This window comes from Procambarus clarkii, chromosome 58 (genome assembly GCF_040958095.1).
Source record: "Procambarus clarkii isolate CNS0578487 chromosome 58, FALCON_Pclarkii_2.0, whole genome shotgun sequence".
NCBI classification, from domain to species: Eukaryota; Metazoa; Arthropoda; class Malacostraca; order Decapoda; family Cambaridae; genus Procambarus; species Procambarus clarkii.
The window spans coordinates 31,457,870-31,480,711 of NC_091207.1; the positions used below are offsets into that span (position 1 = coordinate 31,457,870).

At 38.2% G+C, this 22,842-nt stretch overlaps 1 long non-coding RNA gene across 1 annotated transcript; it reads left to right on the top strand.

Moving 5' to 3' along the window:
• Positions 1–16,146: 16,146 nt before the first annotated feature.
• LOC138353491 (uncharacterized) lies at positions 16,147–22,475 on the top strand. The gene is made up of 2 exons (XR_011223176.1): positions 16,147–16,267; positions 22,170–22,475. It is a non-coding gene; the product is annotated as an uncharacterized lncRNA (long non-coding RNA).
• The last annotated feature ends 367 nt before the right edge of the window (positions 22,476–22,842 follow it).

Genomic DNA, 22,842 nt, shown 5'->3' on the forward strand with positions numbered 1-22,842 from the left:
GCAGTCAGATCAGTGATCGATTATGCCGCACCTGCACTCACAAATCTATCAACAGTGGAAAAAGCTTGAAGTTGCCCAAAACAATGCTATGAGAGCTGCACTGGGAGCCCCCATGTGGACCAGGCTTGAAACTCTTAGACTGGAGACGGGTTTGCCCCTCTCTACAAGAAAGAATATCACAAAGGACAGCTACAATTATCAGTAAGATAATTATTTCTTCTGATCCAATCCCAGTACGGCAGGCCTTGGTGGTTGGACTAGGTCAAAACAATGGAAACTCTTGGGTTGCAAGAGCAGGAAAAGTCCTAAACAGACTACATTTAAAAAACATGATTCTTGATAGAGAGGGTGATCATCCACACCCAAATTACACTCCTTCCGCGCCGTGGGAAGAGCCTACTTTCAAAATAGTAATAGATAGTCTCCCAATGAAAAAGGCTGCCTATGATCCGACAATCCTAAGGCGCATAATAGAAGAGCAAATGTATAGCATAGCAGTAGCAGGAGCCACCCACATCTTCACAGGCGTACAGGCATATTGGAGACTGGGAGGACTAGTATCATCAACCCAAACTGAGCTGTTTGCCATACAACAGGCATTCGCATATGTGATTGCACAAAACACTCAAAATGCAATCATACACACAGACTCAAAAGCTGCACTTCAAATACTAGGACAAAAACAGTGGAAAGATAATGTGGAAATAATTACCACCATTTTGTATCTTGGAGCAGTCGCTAAAGGCAAAGGACTCAACATAACCTTATACTGGATCCCATCCCATATTGGAATCCCATTAAATGAAAAAGCTGATGAAATTGCTAAGTTGGCAACTCGTCATCCAGTGATACATAAAACAATTCAACCCAGCCTAGAGAACATGAAAAACATCATCACCAAAAAACTCTCACATCTCAACAAAGCCTACCTACATAGCTGAGAATAGCTGAAGGTTCGCCATCTGCAACATGGTATCTTCAGGCAACCAAATTAGAAAGGTTAAATATCCCAAAAGGAATCCACAGGGAAATAGCAGTTAGGTTATATAGACTACGTCTAGGTTACAGATGCAACTGGGAGATTGGTGAACCCCGACAGAGAGAGTGCATCTTCTGCCAAACTGTCACAGAAAAGCCATTACTTCACTATCTTCTGGAATGTGAAGCAACCATAACCATTCATAACCTTAGAAGAGCTTTCAGAGTTCCTGAATCATGCAGTGGCCACCCTGAAGCCATCAACACAGCCACTCTCCTGGTCAACAAAGGTGTTCAGCAGCTGAACACCCTCATAAAGACTGTGAAGCAGTATCCTCCCCCGCGATAACAGCTTGATGGTTAAATGCAACCTCAGAATACTGAGAAAAAAAAAATTGTACCACTGATGGGCTATTCATGCCCGTGCCACCTCTTGGGTGGCTTAATCTTTATCAATCAATCTAAACAGTGTATGATGAAGAAGAGAGTATATATGAATAAATTATGTTATAATGTTAGAAAGTATGATGTTATTACAGAGTGTATTGCTGTGCCCAAGAGAAAATTTACACCACCATGGGAGGATTGTAATGTAGATGTAGTAATTACTCCCTTGCATAAGAAAAAAAGTATGTATGAAATAGGAGAGCTGAGGGCAACATATGATTGTATAATTAGAAAACTGCCTACAGAAAACACTTTACATGTATATTGTGATGGGTCAGAAGCTAGGGATGGGAAGGATGTGGAGTCTTGATCAGGGAGTACACTGACATCGGCACTGTAGATACTCTTATTGGACGCCGCTTAACTGACAATGTCTCTTCAACGCAGGCTGAACTCCAAGGAGTATTAGCAGGATTACAGGAAGTAGTCAAATGTGGTAAAAATGCTTGCTTCTTTATTGACAGCAGAGGAGCGTTAGAGTCTTTAAATAGCAGACGCCCAGTATATCAGAATATTGTGATAGAGTGTAGAGAGAATGTTATGAGACTAGAAAAAACTGGGAATAAAGTAAGATTCATGTGGATCCCTTCACATGTGGGAATACTGTTGAATGAGGTAGTTGATGACATAGCGAAGAGAGCCACTGAAAAAAACTCTTGTTGATGTTGTATGTCAGTTAACCTTGAAACAAATAAAAACAAGAATTAAGATGATCCAAGAGGGTGAAGAAATGATAAAGAGAATGGCAATGGTGGACAGTAGTAACACACTTAAGAATTATTCAATAATAAATACAAATTCGTCCTTCACTTATGGTAGGGGTCTCCAAACTATGGCCCGCGGGCCACATCCGGCCCGCCACATAATTTCATCCGGCCCTCCAAACAAATCCTTGTGTGGTGGCCTTGAAAAAATAATTATCGTACGAATGGCATCGCAGAATTATTCAAAGCTGGAGCTGCTGACTGGTGGCGCTCAGCCCGAGTCAGTTTTCCTCTCTCTCGATAGTGTGACGCACAGATACTAATACTGGTAGGTATGTGTTGTGCATTACAACCAATCAGTTGAGTATAACTGTATATTGTGGGGATGGAGGGCGAGTGGGGCTTCGCTGCTTCCGTTTCAGGGAGCACAAACACTGTACAATATTCTTTTCTCTGTACTTTGACAATGCCTTTATCTTAGTTATACAAAATAGCAATAATACTATTGTAGACAAAAATATTGCATGTTTAAAATAGTTAAAATGGTAACCATTAAGTTTATCAACGAAAGCTGTTGCCATAATATTTACCACTTTATAATAATATGCTTTGCTTTTTAACACCACATACAAGCTGTTTTTTTCCTGTAGAATTTATTTCATTTATTTTCCCCTTATGTTTTCAGATATGGAAAAGATAAAGAAAAGAAAAGTGGACAGTGAGTGCCGTCGGTTCAATGACGAATGGAAGATAAAGTACTTTTTTGTGATAGCAAATGATAAAGCTTTATGCATAATATGTAGAGACAGTGTTGCTGTTCTGAAGGAATACAATATTCGTCGTTTTTTCATTTTTTATTCCTCCGGCCCGCATAAATATGGGAAATATATAATGTGGCCCTTACATTGAAATGTTTGGAGACCCCTGACTTATGGTAAAGGAAAGTCTACTTGGAAGGATTCAATTTACATGAGATTAAGATTAAGATACAAATATATCTGGCAATACGGTGTTGATGTCAGTGAAAAAGATAAGGAGTGTAAATTATGTAGTATGCCGCACGCCCACACCCTAGAACATTATGTATTAGAGTGTCAACTTATTGAAAACTATAGAAATAAGGAAATAAATAGTGTACCACATCAAATTGTTTGGATGTGTGATAATGGTATGATAGACAGTATACTTAGGAGCTACAAGAATTTTGCCCCGAGAGTGTAACAATTATATGCTGTCCTTACTATATAAACCTGCAATGTTAAATGGGATTCTTGTAATGTTAATTGTCTATTTGTACTCACTGAATTTGTTCGCCCCTGGAGGGACTTGAAGTAGAGGGGGTAGGAATAGCCTAAGCTACTCTATCCCTTTGAGATGTATTTCTTGCTTATCTCAATAACGCTGCGATAATGCTGCGCTGCGCCCGAAACGCTGCGTGTACTAGTGGCTTTACAAGAATGTAAATACTGTACTATCCAATGTATTCTCACAAACCCAATGTACCTGCTTGTATATATATAAATAAATAAATAAATAAACATACTTGAACTTGAACTTGAATGTCACTCTTGCTATGGTGTAACTAAATGCTTCACAAATTTAATATTTTTTCCCGCTATATTTTAACAAAATTTTTTGTAAGAAAGTAATACACACTTAAGTTTTTTTTATTTAACAAATACAAGAAATACAGTTAAGCGTTAGAACAAATTCTTAGCTGAAATATGGTGTATGTATCGCCAATGTTTTTCAACAACATGCTTGGAAAAAATAAGCGGATCCATGTTATCCGCTTATTTTAGGTCATCACAAGCTTACACGTCTATTAAAATAAATTGAAAGCGTCAAGATGACATAGTTTTAGATTATACAAGCAGATCCTCTACTAATCCTTGGGCACTACACTTTATACACCTCACCGATAGTTTAAGGGTCTTAGGCGAACATTCCTTACTTTGAATCATGCCTTTATAGGTAATAATGACTATCTTCACTGTAAGCTAAATATTACAGTACAGTAAGATAAATGCAGAGCATCCAATTCAATTTCCTAATTTGTGAGAAATATTGTGTAATATTAGCTATTATTTCTGGAGTCTTAAACTAGAGGACTGTGATGACCTCGTCAGAAACATCCAGCAGTTCTCTATCGGTGCTGGACACTAAACACTTTATCTGAAAATTAAAATTAATATTAGTTGGAAGCGAAGTACATACGCAAATAAAAAGCTGTACTTACTTTAGTAATAATAGACTTCAAGTAATTTTGAAGCTGCAGAACTTTACGTCAACTTAAATTATATTTCATTATGTGAAATCTCCCACGTGAACTTTTTGCGATTAAAAGTTCATGTAAATAAAATAAAAAAATTAACAATTAAAACAAAGCCTAACGACTTACGTCCATATAGTGGGCTCGCATGACCAGCAGGAAGTAGGTTTCCAACAACGTCCACACACCAAACAAGAACAGTAATAGGGAACAGTACAATAATCCTGTCATATAATATATTTCACTATACAGTATATGGGGTAGAATATTTTCATGAATACACAGAGAAATCACATATGCTCATGAACCTAATATCGTGTTGGAGAAAAAGCAAATGACGAAGGAAAATGCTGCAAAACACTGCTAGTATGACTGAAGGCAGGGTATATGGGGCATGTGCAATAGATGACTGCTAGTTCGGCTGTGGGTAGGGTAGGTGGGGGCACGTTATGTGCTACAGACGACTGCTAGTATGACTGTGGGCAGGGTAGGTGGGAGGGGGGTCATATTATGTGCTACAGAAGACGGCTAGTATGACTGTAGGCATGGTCATACTAGCAGGCCCCTGTAGCAGTTCATTTTGCAGTCTTGTCCTGTCCACTAGCCACTATCAGTCTTCTGCAGCACATTCATGTCCCCACCTAACCTGCCAACAGTAAGGCCCATGCCTAAGCAGTAGGGTCGCCTCTTCCACTCTTCAACAAATAATTAAAACCCCAAAATCAGTTATATCTATGTGTAGAGTTGCTACTAAGATCGATTGACGTCTTACTACCTCAAAGTAAAATTGTAAAATGACGTTCTTGCTCTTAATGATAACACCTAGGAAAAAGATTTCAGTTGATCTGCACTAATCACAATTGCCAGTATATAGTGTAAATAATTCTTCTGACTAATTTCTGTTCAAAAGAGCTATATTAGTTTCATTTCTAATAAAATGTTAAAACAAATTCATAATTACCATCCAGATGTCATGGAGCAGCATGTAGCTGAATATTCCCTGAACTGCAGTAAACGCCATATAAACTGATATCAACGAAATCACTGTAAACATAAGCAATCAAAAACACGTTAGATATTAAATTAAAGCAATTTCTCATAAATATTTCATTTTACTTTGAATATAATTAACTAACTCCAAGATAGTAATTTTTTAACATTGTAAAGAACTTACAAAGAGTCATAAATATATAGTGCCGAATCTAAACTTACTCTAAGTGTATGTCAAAAAGGTTTAATTTAAACAGGAAACAGGAATTTGCACATTTTCTTGTGTAGGAGTATGACTGTTACTGCAAATAAATGCCATAAAAACCATTCAACAAAAATATGATAACCTAAAGACATACCAACATTTCCGAGCACGTTCTCACATTCCTTCCACTTGGGACGATGTCTGCTACACGCGCTTTGTATTTTTTCTTGAACTTCCACCGTCACCAGACAGTAAGTAAGCAGAGCAATAACAATGAGTGACACAATCTGCAAAAATATAATTATTTTCAATATGTTAATAAGAATCGATCTGGCCTCCCAAATATATACAAAAATAATAATATTCAATGTAATACTCTGTGTCATTCTTTATATAAACAAAAAACCTTTCGGAGTTTTTTGGTCCAATACAGTCCAGCAGTCCCACATCAAACACATGAAATTAACCGATAAGTTAGATTTTGTTTCAGACAATATTTTTATTATAATGTATAAATAAACAATCTAACAAATCAGCGACGAAGAATAATATTGGAACTAGGACACTGTTGCAATTGAACTGGCAACTGGGACTTAACAATAGAACAATGCAATTTTAATCCAAGTTTCCAGTTCTTAAGTTGCCAATAAAATTTTTGAACTGACACACAGCTCCTCGGTGTTTATACACTAAACGTTTACCTTAATATATTTGATCTAATATATTTACTCTATATGTTTACTCTAATATATTTATTCCTGGAATATATTTTTGCTGGTGGGTCAGTATGCCGTCGCTGTGGTCTTGACAACTCTGCAAACTGAAATCCTCATGGAGCTTTTCTGCACAATTCTACGTGATTAAGCAAGAGGCTGTTAACAATTAGGAACTACTTTTATCTAACTATATATGTGGTTATCAGAGATTAAACAGATTATTTAAGACTTGAATCATACCATCATCACGGTGCCAAGGATGAGGCTTCCTGTCCTCCTGGAGAAGCACCAGCATCCTGTAGGTTTCCACAGCTTCAGCATCTTTAAGTCTGTAAAGCAAACAATTATAAAATATAAAGCTGTGGAAAAAGTTGCAATTTTGTTATTTAAAATTAAAACATAAGGATTAAGTTCCTCTCAATGTTTACTGATGATGCAAAAATAATGATAAGAATCAAGACAGATGACGTTGTCAAAAGATTACAGGACGACCTGAACAAACTTTCTAGAAAATGGTCTAGAAATGGTCAAACTAGTCTAGAAAATGGTCTAGAAATGGTCAAACTAGTCAAAAAAATGTCTACTAAAGTTTAACTCAGGAAAGTGTAAAGTAATGAAATTAGTTGAAGGGGAGCAGGAGGGTGAACACAAGGTACCATCTGGGCAGCCAGGAGGTAAAAGGGTCAAATAGACAAAGATCTGTGTTAATATATCACCGGATGATAACCGGTCCCCAGAAACCCACATCCAAAGAATATCATATAATAACGACTGGCGGGTTTAAGAACATTGTTTTAGTTACCCCTGAAGTAGGAATATATTACACAAAAGTTATAGTTTTTAAGTATCCAACATACTTGTATCCGAAATTTCATCTCTGCAATGAAAGAGTTGTTTAGCCGAAGAGGAACATTGTACTAGTGAAAAACAAAACCAGTTTGTTGCCTTGTTAAAGGGTTTAGCAAAACTCTTTGTGTAAGGACCTGAATACAGGAAAGTTGCAAAATATATTGAGAATCACTCACTGTGCATGAAGTGTTCTCGTTTAGAAATGCCAGTTTGCCAGAGATGTCGGTACTGAGGTAAGAAGTATGACTCGCGAGCGTAGAATCGTAACTGAAAAAGAAGAAAAATTCTTGCCATCTAGATGCAATTGTAGAGACATCCACAATGATGGTTCGTCTTTGTGTCCCATGAAGCGCCATGTGAGGGATTCCAAGCCGGCACTACTCACAAGCAGGATAATCGAAGCTCCGAAGGAAGGTAAAATCGTACAGCAGGAACGAAGAAGTGACAGTGGAGAGACAACGACAGTTTAGGAGGTATGTCCTAAATGTGGTAAAAATGCCTGTTTCTTTATAGACAGTAGTGGAGCGTCGGAGTCTTTAAATAGCAAACGACCAATATACCCGAATATTGTGATCGAGTGTAAATCACAATATTCTACGTAGATCACAATAGAGAATTTTAAGACATTAGACAAAAATGGGTATAAAGTAAGATTCATGTGGATTCTTTCACATGTAGGAATACTGTTGAATGAGGCAGTTGATGAGATAGCGAAGAAAGCCTCGGAAAAAAATCTTGTCGATGTTGTATGTCAGAAAACTTTGAAACAAATAAAGACAAGAATCAGGAGGATGAAGAAAAAGTTTAGAGAAATATTATGTTCTAAATAGAATATATTAATAAAATTTCAAATAAACCAATTGTAATTTTTTTTTCCAATTGGTTTATTTGAATTTGTTATATATGTCGAAGTCACATAGAGAAAAAATATACACTTACCAGAGTAGCAAGGCAGTAATTATCCACCAGCGACCACGGTCAAGCAACAACAACTCTTTACATTCACCCACTTGTAAACCTCTATCATGTCACCCCTAACTCTTCGCCTTTCCAGTGAATGCAACTTAAGCTTTGTTAATCTCTCTTCATATGAAAGATTTCTAATTTGGGGAATAAACTTAGGCATCCTACGCTGGACACGTTCAAGTGAATTTATATCCATTCTATAATATGGCGACCAAAACTGAACTGCATAATCTAAATGGGGCCTAACTAGAGCAAGATATAGCTTGAGAACCACACCAGGTGTCTTGTTACTAACGCTGCGATTAATAAATCCAAGTGTCCGATTTGCCTTATTACGAACATTTATGCATTGATCCTTTTGTTTTAAATTCTTACTAATCATAACTCCCAAATCCCTTTCGCAATCTCAACACCATCTAGCTCGTATCTTGTAACTCTATCATCATTACCTAACCTCAGAACTTTACATTTATCAGCATTAAACTGCATCTGCCAATCCTTTGACCATTTCAAAACCCTATCTAGATCAACTTGAAGTGATAGTGAGTCCTCCTCCGAATTAATTTCCCTACCGATTTTCGTATCATCGGCAAATTTGCAAATGTTGCTACTCAAACCTGAATCTAAATCATTTATATGTATTATAAACAACAGAGGTCCCAGGACAGAGCCCTGAGGTACTCCACTAACAACATTATCCCACTCTGACTTAACCCCATTTATACTAACTCTCTGTTTCCTTTGGAATAGCCATGCCCTAATCCAAGTTAATATAGCACCCCCAATACCATGAGACTCTATCTTTTTAATTAGTCTTTCATGTGGCACTGTATCAAAAGCTTTGCTAAAGTCAAGGTATACAACATCACAATCCTTACCACTATCAACTGCCTCAACTATGCTGGAATGAAAAGTTAGCAAATTTGTTAAACATGAACGGCCATTTGTAAAACCATGTTGCGACTCATTTATTAATTTATGTTTTTCAAGATGGAGACGAATTGTATTTGCAATTATTGATTCATGTAACTTTCCCACAGTAGACGTTAGGCTAATTGGCCGATAGTTTGATGCAAGTGATCTATCTCCTTTCTTAAAAATTGGTCCCACATTAGCTACCTTCCATGACTCTGGCACTCTGCCTGACTCTATTGATTTATTAAATATGGTAGACAGTGGCCCTGAAAGCTCCTCTTTGCATTCTTTCAGCACCCTGGCAAAAACTTCATCCGGCCCTGGGGATTTGTTTGGTTTGAGTTTTACTATTTATTTAAGAACATCCTCCCTGGTAACTGCTAAACTCGTCAACCTGTCCTCAACCCCACCCACATAGACTTGTTCGGCTGAAGGCATATTGTTAAGTTCTTCTTTAGTAAATACATATATAAAATATTTGTTAAAAATACTACTCATCTCCTTGTCATTATCCGTTATTTGACCTGTCTCAGATTTTAATGGACCTATCCTTTCCCTAGTCTTAGTTCGATATAACTGAAAAAAAAACTTTAGGATTTGACTTTGCTTGCTCTGCTATGCGAACTTCATAGTTTCTTCTTGCTTTCCTAATCTCTTTTTTAACATTTCTAATCAGTTGTATGAATTCCTGTTCTAACCTGACTTCCCCATTCTTAATCCTTTTGTACCAAGCTCTCTTTTTACCTATAAGGTTCTTTAAATTATTTGTTATCCACTTTGGGTCTTTAGTATTCGATCTATTCAATTTGTATGGTATACTACGTTCCTGTGCTTTGTTTAGAATATTCTTAAATAAGTTATATATTAAATCCACATCGAAATCCCCTTTTACCTCACCTATCGCTGGGTTCATGTCTCGCTCTAAGACCGGCCCACACCCCATACCCAAGACTTTCCAATCTATTTGACCCAAAAAATTTCTTAGGCTATTAAAATCAGCTTTTCGAAAATCTGGCACTTTAACAGAATTTTCTCCTACAGGTCTATTCCATTCTATGCTAAATCTGATTACTTTGTGATCACTGTTCCCTAGCTCACTCCCTATTTCGATGTCATTTATACCCATTGTTTCGTGTTCTGTCTTGTGTTGATACTTTTAATACCCTATTAATATCTCCTTTGCAACCAGTTGAAATTCACTCAAGAAATTTAATATCTTCGGCAACGCTGTAAAGCTAGAAACTCAGCTTTGTGCTCTCTGACCAGTCTTCGAGAGGGTGCATCTCTACCAGTACTCAAAATGTACTACGTTCAAGCAGTTAGGTCACTCATCGACTATGCTGCCCCTGCTCTTACATCTCTCAGTGATAACCAATGGGAGAAACTGGAAGTGTCTCAAAATGATGCTCTGAGAACAATGCTGGGAGCACCTATATGGACGCGTAGAGAGAACCTTAGAATGGAAACAAATTTACCAGCATTAGAAAACAGGATGAAACAAAGGATAGCCACCATAATAGGAAAACTTACTGGAACAACCGCCAGGTTGTCAATCAAAGACAGCATACAGAGATCCTTTCAGAAAAACCTTTAGTATAGAACAGGCTCATGGCTCATTTTCCTTTCAGAAAAACCTTTAGTATAGAACAGGCTCACGGATGGATAATGTGGTCAAGATTTTAGAGAAAATGGACCTGAAATGGACCATTAAAAACAAAGGGGAAGATAGCCCATATCAACACTTTCGACAGCCATGGAAGAATCGAATCTAAAGATAATCATTGAAAGATTACCAGTTAAAAAATCAGCATGTGACCCGCAGAGGCTCAAGGAAGTAATAGAGCAACAAATGGAAACTATCTCTAGACCCACAACGACTCACATCTTCACAGACGGATCAGTTGATCAAGAAAATGGTTCTGCTGGGGCAGCAGTTTACACTACCATAAGAACATAAGAACAAAAGTAACTGCAGAAGGCCTATTGGCCCATACGAGGCAGCTCCTATCTATAACCACCCAATCACACTCATATACTTGTCCAACCCGCGCTTGAAACAATCGAGGGACCCCACCTCCACCACGTTACGCGGCAATTGGTTCCACGATGATGGTTCCTCTTTGTGTCCCATGAAGCGCCATGTGAGAGATTCGAAGCCGCACTACTCATAAGCAGGGTAATCGAAGCTCCGAACGAAGGCAAAATCGTACAGCAGGAACGAAGAAGTGACAGTGGAGAGACAACGACAGTTTAGGAGGTAGTCAAATGTTGTAATTGTTGTTGTTGTTGTTGTTAAAGATTTAGCTACTCAGGACGAAGTGTCCATGTAGCACGGGCTATGGTGAGCCCGTAATTGAGTTTGGTTATACATGATAACCTTTTTCCTGTGATATTTGGGTCTAAGTTTAAAATGGAGGAGAGGACTTCTCCTTTTTCCCTGCTTATTTATCGCTTCTGTTTTAGTGCACTGGTTTTAATCTTGTTTTATTAACATTATCTTGGTGGTGGATGTAGATGCAGAATGCTCACTAATGAGTCCCATTCCTCAAAAGCTTTTCTAATCATTGTAGTGGCGGTGGAATGTGCATCTAATGCAGCTGCTGTCGTTGGATTAATGTTGAGTTTGATGCGCAGGGGTTCAGTAGCTTCACATTCCAGTAAGTAGTGCAATAGTGGCGCCTCTGCTTCTGTTCCACAGATGTGACACTCTTTAACTATTGGGTTCATTACCTCCCAGCAGCACTTGTAACCAAGTCTGAGTCTGTGTATGGCTACTGCAATGTCTCTGGATATCTTTTTGCCAGGCTTGAAAGAGGAGTAACCAGTGGCTTGTTCGTACCATATCGCAGTGGATCTTCCTTCCGCTACTTTGGCTCTGTGGCGACTTTTGATAGTAGAGAATATTTTCTTCTTGATTTGCTCCTTTATCTGTGAGAAACTTGGAGGTATTTGAACCTGTACAACAGGTAGAGCAGTGGCAGTTTTTGCTAGTGAGTCTGCCTTTTCATTACCATCTATGCCAATGTGACTTGGTATCCAATTTAGGGTGATTGACAGCCCTCGATTATGGGCATATTTTCCTATATGTTGAATTTCTGTGAGAAGTTGTATATTATCTCTGTGCTGACTGGATAACAATGCCTGGAGCGAAGATTTAGAGTCTGTATGAATGATGACATCATGTAAATTATTCTCAATTGTATAGTTTATTGCCTCCTTCAGGGCATATAATTCTGTTTGCAATGTTGAGCACCCACTATTCATGCTCCAGTAAGCTTCATGGTTGGTAGTGTAAATTGCTGCCCCAGCAGAACCTTTTTCTTGATTAACTGATCCGTCTGTGAAGATGTGAGTCGTTGTGGGTCTAGAGATAGTTTCCATTTGTTGCTCTATTACTTCCTTGAGCCTCTGCGGGTCACATGCTGATTTTTTAACTGGTAATCTTTCAATGATTATCTTTTGATTCGATTCTTCCCATGGAGGAGGCTGTCGAAAGTGTTGATATGGTCTATCTTCCCCTTTGTTTTTAATGATCCATTTCATGTGCATTTTCTCTAAAATCTTGACCACATTATCAATCCATGAGCTTGTTCTATACTAAAGGTTTTTCTGAAAGGATCTCTGTATGCTGTCTTTGATTGACAGCCTGGCGGTTGTTCCAGTAAGTTTTCCTATTATGGTGGCTATCCTTTGTTTCATCCTGTTTTCTAATGCTGGTAAATTTGTTTCCATTCTAAGGTTCTCTCTACGCGTCCATATAGGTGCTCCCAGCATTGTTCTCAGAGCATCATTTTGAGACACTTCCAGTTTCTCCCATTGGTTATCACTGAGAGATGTAAGAGCAGGGGCAGCATAGTCGATGAGTGACCTAACTGCTTGAACGTAGTACATTTTGAGTACTGGTAGAGATGCACCCTCTCTAAGACTGGTCAGAGAGCACAAAGCTGAGTTTCTGGCTTTACAGCGTTGCCGAAGATATTCAATTTCTTGAGTGAATTTCAACTGGTTGTCTATTATGACTCCTAGGTATTGAAAAGAGGTAACCCACTCGATTTCTTGTCCTTGTATTGCCAGTCTGATGTCTTGAGTTCTCATTTTAACGGCCATTGCTTTTGTTTTATTGCTGTTTATTTTCACTGCTATGCGTTCCGCTTCCTTGCAGATAATATCTAGGCATTTTTGTGCATGGTTCCTTGCACCTTTGCCATTGATGATGACCACAAAGTCGTCTGCATAGTTAGGAAGTTTGGCTTTTGGTAGCTTGAGCTTCATGAATTGTTCCATGAGACAGTTGAAGAGGAAGGGGCTTAGTATTCCTTCCTGCGGAATTCCATTTTCCAGCCTCTTTGAGGTCGATGTTTTTCCTTGGAATTTGACTTTAGCTTCTCGGTTAAGCAGGCTTCCTTTGGCGAAAGCAAGAGCGTGTCCTTTGATTTCTTTATCCACGAGGCAGCACAGTGTAGCTGGAGCACTGGCTAACTCGAAGGCTTTTTCAAGGTCTAGAAAAATAAGGATTCCAGGTTTATCATTGATTTTATCCAGAAGGGATGTAAGGCATTCTGTGGTTCCAACACCTTTTCTGTAAGCAAACATATTTTGGTGTAGTGGATTGGTTTTCCATTCAATTCGATTAAGGGCCATTCTTTCTGCAGTTTTGGGCAGACAGCTTGTTAATGAGACGGGTCTTGGATTTCCTGGGTCTTTAGGTTTTGGAATGGGAACTATAATTGCACTGTTCCAGGAGAGTGGTCGGGTTCTTGTCACCCATACTCTGTTGATGAGATTCAAGAAGGCTTCTTCACCCTTTTCTCCTAGCATGGCTAGCATGTTGTAAGTGATTTTGTCCTCGCCTGGAGCTGTATTTTTAGTTTTCTTTGTAGCACTTCTGAGTTCTTTCAGATTGAAAGGTTGGTCTAGTTCGTCAGGTAAGGCTAAAGCATCATCTATTTTTTCCAACTTGCTGCTTGAAGTCTTTGTTGATGAGTCAGAGTTTCTTGAGGAAGTTGAGTGGAACTGGCTCTTGAACAACCAAACCATCGCCAGAGAAATCCTAGTAAACAACACAGAAATCATCGATAGATACAGCGATAGCAGGCGGCTTGACGTTTGCGAGGCACTACACATAAAGAAATCAACACCAGCAACCAACAGCCAATTAATGCACAACTATATTCTACCCACCTCAAGACTCCGCTCCAATATAGAAGCATCAAGAAATATGGACCAATAGGCTTTCCACAATCACTTCCATTTCAATACCCATTGTTTCGTGTTCTGTCTTGTGTTGATGAAATTAATACCCTATTAATGCCACCTCTTGTTCTGTCTTGTGTTGATGAAATTAATACCCTATTAATGCCACCTCACCCCATCCACCTCACTCAAATGTAGATATAAACAAAATCGGAGATGTTTAAGTTCTATTCAGTTGTGTATTTGTAAACTAAAGTCTTTGAAAATGTAATAAGTTTTACGAAACGCGCTCGTGTCGCGTCAGACTAGAAATAAAAATGAATTTTGGAGAATTGATTTTTGAATTACCTCCTACAGTGAAAATAAATGTACGAAAGATTAAGAAAATTCGTGTTAGAATTAATAATCTTACTTTTTCGGTCATATTTAATAATATATGTCTACAGGAAAGACTGCTACCAAAATATACTAATATATATATATATATATATATATATATATATATATATATATATATATATATATATATATATATATATATATATATATATATATATGTGTGTGTGTGTGTAGTGTGTGTATATCACGAAAATAAACACGTGATTAACTAAGAATGTGACAATGTCAGACAACGGAGGAAAATGAAACAGGAATTTCCTTAAGTACTTTCGTATATTAAATACATCTTCAGAAGGAATCCTTCTGAAGATGTATTTAATATACGAAAGTACTTAAGGAAATTCCTGTTTCATTTTCCTCCGTGGTCTGACATTGTCATATATATATATATATATATATATATATATATATATATATATATATATATATATATATATATATATATATATATATATATATATATATATATATATATATATATATATATATATATATATATATATATATATATATAAAATTTATTTTTAAAAAATAAAAAATAATAAATGGTTCAAATAGCCTCGGCTATCACCTCATTATGTCCGGTCGTGATGGTCAAGTGGATTAAGGCGTCTTGTACATACCAGTTGCGTTGCTTCTGGGAGTATGGGTTCGAGTCACTTCTGGGGTGTGAGTTTTCAGTTGCATATTGTCCTGGGGACCATTCAGGCTTGTTCGCATATATATATATATATATATATATATATATATATATATATATATATATATATATATATATATATATATATATATATATATATTATATATCCTGCCTGAAATGCTGCGTGTACTAGTGGCTTTACAAGATAGTTCTTATAAAGATAGCATTTTGTGGTTATTCTCTATATCTGGTTCACCTAACAGTAAATAAGTACCTGGGAGTTAGACAGCTGCTATGGGCTGCTTCCTAGGGATGTGTGTGTGTGTTTGTATTCATGTTGAATTTTACAAAGTAGGAAGAGATGTTTGTAAAAAAAAAAATCAAATATTTTTGAAAGTATAAGTAGATTTGATATTTTTCTTTAATTGTTTATTTCTGCTGTCTCACCTCCTTTATAAAATGGCATCATTCTTGCTTTTTTAAGGATATCAGGAAAAGTAAGGCACTCCAGAGATTTGTTAACTCCTTCCTAGTGTTGCCTAGCCCAGCCCAGCCTAGACAAGGCAGGCTGGGCATCATAGCCTCACGCAGCTTAGCCCCAACCTACATGTAGCATCCCAGTCCATCCTAAGTGATCATTACCTTACTGGCTGTGTTTTCTCTTCAGCCCTGAATGTAATGTGGTGGAACATAAGCAGATACATATCAGGTCTTAGAGAATCTGTACTGCATACATTTCTTAATAATGTCTCACAAATATTTAAATATATGATGTTAAAAAAAAATTGTATAATAACTTCATATTATTCTTGCAATTTGTTTTTTGCATTTTTTTTATACAAAATTTACATTTTAAAAGATTACCTCTATTTTTAGATTGATGACTTGAAGACTACAGTGCCATCCACAGCAAATCATGGTCTTAAAATATCTCCTAGCAATGACGAGAACAATTTTCACAGAGATCAAATTTTTGCTAAGCAGAAGTCACAGGTAAATATATATTATATATATAATATTATATATATAAAATTAACTTCTTCATTGCTCAAAGAACCTTTAGACATTCTGAGAGTTGTGCTATTTTATTAATTAATTAATTAGGCTATATTTTAAAGTTTTGTAATGTTTTCATTACTTTTTTTGTTTTGAAATATAAATTGTTGAGTTTTTAAACATTTTGACATTAACTATACCTGAATATTTATAAACAAAAAAATACCAGAACTATGTCCTTGACAATTGCACTAAGAAGTCTTTGCCAAAATCAGGTGCTCAGTGCAGTAGTTAAAAACTTAAAAGTTGTACCACCTCTGGTGCAAGATTAGGAACCCATAGCCTCAGAGAAGAAAATAGAGAGTACTCAGAGAAGGCCTTGAATAATAGGCAGGCTGTTTGTGTGTGTTTCGACGGTAAGCTTGCTGACACCATATGTAATTACCTAAGTGTAGTTACAGGATTAGAGCTACGCTCGTGGTGTCCCGTCTACCCAGCACTCTTTGTCACATAATGCTTTGAAACTACTGACGGTCTTGGCCGCCACCACCTTCTCACTTAACTTGTTCCAACCGTGTACCACTCTGTATGCGAAAGGAAATTTTTGTATATTTCTTTGGCATCTTTGTTTAGTTAGTTTAAATCTATGACCTTTTGTTCTTGAAGTTCCAGGTCTCGGGAAATCTTCCCTATCGATTTTATCAATTCCTGTTACTATTTTGCACATAGTGATTTTATCACCTCTTTTTGTTGTCTTCTAGTTTTGGCATATTTAATGCCTCTGACCTCTCTTGCCCTTTAGTTCTGGGAGCCACTTAGTAGCATGTCTTTGCACCTTTTCCAGTTTGTTGATGTGCTTCTTAAGATATGGGTACCACACAACCGCTGCATATTCTAGCCTTGGCCGAACAAAACTCGTGAACAATTTCTTTAGTATTTCGCCATCCATGTATTTAAACGAAATTCTGAAGTTAGAAAGCGTGGCATAGGCTCCTCACACAACGTTCTTTATGTGGGCCTCAAGTGATAGTTTTCTATCTAGAATCAACCCTAGACCTCTTTCTTTTATCAGAATTATATAAAGATTTCTCACATAATTTGTAGGTTGTGTGGGTTCTATGTTCTATTCCACATTCCATAACATGGCATTTATTCACATTAAATTTCATTTGCCAAGTGGTGCTCCATATACTTATTTTGTCCAGGTCTTCTTGAAGGGCATGACAATCATCTAAATTTCTTATCCATCCCATTATCTTAGCATCATCAGCAAACATGTTTATATAATTCTGTATTCCAACTAGTAGATCATTTATGTAGACAATGAACATTTCTGGTGCATGTACTGTGGTACTCCACTTGTGACACTTCTCCAGTCCGATTGCCTCTGATTACTGCCCTCATTTTTCTATCAGTCAGAAAATTTTTCATCCATGTTAGAAGCTTACCTGTCACCCATCCAAAATTTTCTAGTTTCCAGAACAACCTCTTATGTGGAACTCTGTCGAAAGCCTTTTTTATGTCTAAATAGATGCAGTCAACCCAACTACCTTTTTCCTTTAAAATCTCTGTGGCTCAATCATAGAAACTGAGTAAATTCGATACACAGGATCTTCCAGATCAAAAACAATACTGTCTGTGTGATATTATATAATTTCTCTCCAGGTGTTCTACCCATTTAGTTTTTATTATTTTTTTTTTTCAATCTTTTCACGGTTACACTTGTCAATGATTCAGGTCTATAACTGAGAGAGGTGGGGTCTTCCCTGTTGCCACTTTTGTAGATTGGAACTATGTTAGCCTTTTTCCACATGTTTGCTATGACTCCTGTACACAGGGATGCCTGAAAGATCAGGTGAAGTGGAAGGCTGAGCTCAGATGCACATTCTCTCAGAACCCATGGTGAAACTCCATCTGGACCAACTGCTTTGTTCTTACTTAGCTCCTTTAGCATATTTTCCACTTCATCTCTAGACACCTCTATACGCTCTATGATGTTCTCAGAAATTCTTATTGTGTCTGGTTCTCTTAAGATTTCATTTTGTATAAACACACTTTGGAACTTTTGGTTTAATGTTTCACACATTGCATTATCATTTTCTGTGAATCTGTTTCCTATTTTCAACCTCTGGATATTATCCTTTACCTGCAATTTGTTGTTTATGAATTTGTAGAATAGGCCCAGTTCTGTTTTACATTTATCCATTATCCCTTTTTAAAAATTTCTTTCTGCCTCTTCCCTTTCTGCTGTATAGTTGTTTATCGCATCTTTGTATCGCTGGTATGATTGCGGATTTGGCTTCTTTCTATATTGATACCTGCTTGATGGGGTTCTGCTCTTCTACTCCCCAAGCCCGGCCCGAGGCCAGGCTCGACTTGTGAGAGTTTGGTCCACCAGGCTGTTGCTTGGAGCGGCCCGCAGGCCCACATACCCACCACATCCCGGCTGCTCCGGAACTTCTCTTAGAAAACAGTCCAGTTTTCTCCTGAAGATGTCCACGGTTGTTCCGGCAATATTTCTTATAGTCGCTGGGAGGACGTTGAACAACCGCGGACCTCTGATGTTTATACAGTGCTCTCTGATTGTGCCTGTGGCACCTCTGCTCTTCACTGGTTCAATCTTGCATTTTTTTCCATATCGTTCACTCCAGTACGTTGTTATTTTACGGTGTAGATTTGGGACCTGGCCCTCCAGTATCTTCCATGTGTATATTATTTGGTATCTCTCGTCTCCTTTCTTGAGAGTACATTTGGAGAGCTTTGAGACGATCCCAATAATTTAGGTGTTTTATCTCGTCTATGCGTGCCGTATATGTTCTCTGTATTCCCTCTATTTCAGCAATCTCTCCTGCTCTGAAGGGGGAAGTGAATACTGAGCAGTACTCGAGACGGGTCAACATAAGTGACTTGAAGAGTACAACCATTGTGATGGGATCCCTGGATTTGAAAGTTCTCATAATCCATCCGATCATTTTTCTGGCCGACGCAATATTTGCTTGGTTATGCTCCCTAAACATTAGATCGTCGGACATCATTATTCCCAAATCCTTGACATGCTGTTTTTCTACTATGGGAAGATTCGATTGTGTTTTGTACCCTGTATTATGTTTCAGATCCTCATTTTTGCCATACCTGAAATTTATCACTGTTAAACATCATGTTATTTTCTGCTGCCCAATCGAAAACTTTGTTGACATCTGCTTGTAGTTTTTCAATGTCTTTCATTCCATTTTTGTGTCTTTTGGTCTGTGGCCCTCTCTCAATTTCTGTTGAACCAATCCTGTTTTCTGGCCCTGCATCTCTGTTTTGCTATGAATGTTTGTGTGCCTTCATTGTATATTTTGCAAAATTTGGCATACATTTAATTTACTTCCCTGTCTAGCAACAAGTCTGCCTAATTACTTATTAAAAAAATTTTGAAGTTCCCCATAGTGACCTCTCTCTCTCTTGAAATCAAGTTTATCAACTGTTTCAATGTCCCCATTTTCTCTGTGTGTGTGTTTGGAGGCTAAGCTTGCTGATACCATGTGTGTGTGTGTGTGTGTGTTTGGAGGCTAAGCTTACTGATACCATGTGTGTGTGTTTGGAGGCTAAGCTTGCTGATACCATGTGTGTGTGTGTGTGTGTGTGTTTGGAGGCTAAGCTTGCTGATACCATGTGTGTGCGTGTGTGTTTCGAGGCTAAGCTTGCTGATACCGTGTGTGTGTGTGTGTGTTTGGAGGCTAAGCTTGCTGATACCATTTGTGTGTGTGTATTTAGAGGCTAAGCTTGCCGATACCATGTGTGTGTGTGTGTTTGGAGGCTAAGCTTGCTGATACCGTGTGTGTGTGTGTTTGGAGGCTAAGCTTGCTGATACCATGAGTGTGTGTGTTTGGAGGCTAAGCTTGCTGATACCATGTGTGTGTGTGTTTACTAGTTGTGTTTACTAGTTGTGTTTTTGCGGGGGTTGAGCTTTGCTCTTTCGGCCCGCCTCTCAACTGTCAATCAACTGTTTACTAACTACTTTTCTTTTTTTTCTTTTTTTTTTTCTTTTTTTTCTCCACACCACACACACACACACCCCAGGAAGCAGCCCGTGACAGCTGACTAACTCCCAGGTACCTATTTACTGCTAGGTAACAGGGGCACTTAGGGTGAAAGAAACTTTGCCCATTTGTTTCTGCCTCGTGCGGGAATCGAACCCGCGCCACAGAATTACGAGTCCTGCGCGCTATCCACCAGGCTACGAGGCCCCTCCCTGTGTGTGTGTGTGTGTGTGTGTATTTGGAGGCTAAGCTTGCTGATACCATGTGTGTGTGTGTTTGGAGGCTAAGCTTGCTGATACCATGTGTGTGTTTGTTTGGAGGCTAAACTTGCTGATACCATGTGTGTGTGTGTGTTTGGAGGCTAAGCTTGCTGATACCATGTGTGTGTGTGTTTGGAGGCTAAGCTTGCTGATACCATGTGTGTGTGTGTGTGTGTGTGTGTGTGTGTTTGGAGGCTAAGCTTGCTGATACCATGTGTGTGTGTGTTTGGAGGCTAAGCTTGCTGATACCATGTGTGTGTGTGTGTGTGTGTGTGTTTGGAGGCTAAGCTTGCTGATACCGTTTGTGTGTGTGTGTGTGTTGTGACGGTAACGCGTTGGTGTTCGGCTGTTTCAAAAGCTCGGGGTATGGCCTCGTCACACAAAAGAAAAAAAAGAAAAAAGCTGGAACTTTCGACTGTGGTAAGGTAATGGGAAGACACACAAAACACAAGTAAATTTAACAATGAAATTTTAATTACGTTAGAAAAGCAAAACATGAATAAAATTGGACAAAAAAATTGTAACATAAATCAATCAAACAAAATAATAAGAATAATCACTGGCAAATGAAAAGTTACGTTAAGACAAGTGAGTAATAACAAAGTAAATTATAGCAAAGGAAATAATGATGCAGAGATATTGGCTTCAAGCTGCCACCTCCCTTAGTACACGTAAGCCAAGGCTTAGTCTACCACTGAGACGTGTTAACTTGTGGAGAGTGCGATATATTCTGTCTTGCCGAGGTCACGGTGGCCCAGACATCAGCTTGTGTGGCGGGTGGTGGAGCAGGTGCGACGGGCACCAGCCAATCAGCGAGAAGCAGGCGATGGACAAGTAGTTTGCTGATTTGAGTGGCGGAGGCGAGCAGGTGTGCCGGTGATGGATACATTTTTGCTCTCTGGGCAAAACTTGTTGCTGTAATTGTTGGATATATCTTCTATATTAGTTGTTTCTGAGACGTAGTTCGGAGAAAAGAGCAGGCTCAATCTCTCTTGAAGGAGATTATCGTCACAGTGTTTAGAGGCTAAGCTTGCTGATACCATGTGTGTATTTGGAGGCTAAGCTTGCTGATACCATGTGTGTGTGTGTGTTTGGAGGCTAAGCTTGCTGATACTATGTGTGTGTGTGTGTTTGGAGGCTAAGTTTGTTGATACCATGTGTGTGTGTGTGTTTGGAGGCTAAGCTTGCTGATACCATGTGTGTGTGTGTGTTTGGAGGCTAAGCTTGCTGATACCATGTGTGTGTGTGTGTGTTTGAAGGCTAAGTTTGCTGACAACGTATGTGTACTCACCTATTTTAACTCACCTGTTTAAATAATAATAGGGGTGTGTACCACCTCTGGTGCAATTGTAGGGACCCACAGCCCTGAAGAAAATAAAGAGTATTCAGAGAAGACCTTGTGGATTCTCACTGAACACTAATCTTTTCTTCCCCTACCACCCCTCTTATTTTGTTTTATGCTGTATTCTATTATATATCATATAAATACATAGCCAAATGGCAATATTTATTATGTTTATACAAAAAGAAGACATCCACTTTATTTTTTTTCTCTCCTTTGTTTCTATGTGGATTTTGTTGTGACTAAAGATTCTCCTCCTTTCCCATCAACAGGTCTTCCTCACTGGGCTTGCTCGGCTTTTGTGTTACTGTGAGGGTGCCATCATCGTTTACCCTTCAAGACTGACTCATGCTGGCATTGCATTTGTGGACTTCCCTTCACAGTAAACAGTCCTTCTCCATATGGTGATTGTACAGGGCAAGCAGGGTGTGACTGCCATCTTGGAGAAGCAGGGTCTTTTAATATGAAGAATCTTCCGTCTTCTCTACTTACGCCAGCTTGTGCCAGCCTTGCATTCTTGTTACTTCATGGCCCTTGGGCCTTTTTTATTTATTTTACATAATAATTTTTTTTATTAATACCCGTGTTTCACAAGAGATCCTTAACATTTTAAGCACCAATTGTATTGACTTGTAACCTTTAAGACATAGACAAGACATAGATAAATGAGTGAATAATACTGAGTGACTAGGTTAGGGCGAGGAACATAGTACAGTGTCTGACTTTGGAAGAATGCCTACTGTTTTAGAAACCTTATTGCCATGATCATAATCGTATGGGTTAAAAAGCATTTGTTGTCACTCCTACACTGTGGCTTGTTGAGCTTAAAACCTTTGCTCCTTGTTCGTGTTACATCTGACCTTTTGAAGAAATTGTATGAATCAATATCCTCCAAATTGTTCAGTATTTTAAAGGTTTCGCTCTATTACTCTCTCATTTGCATAT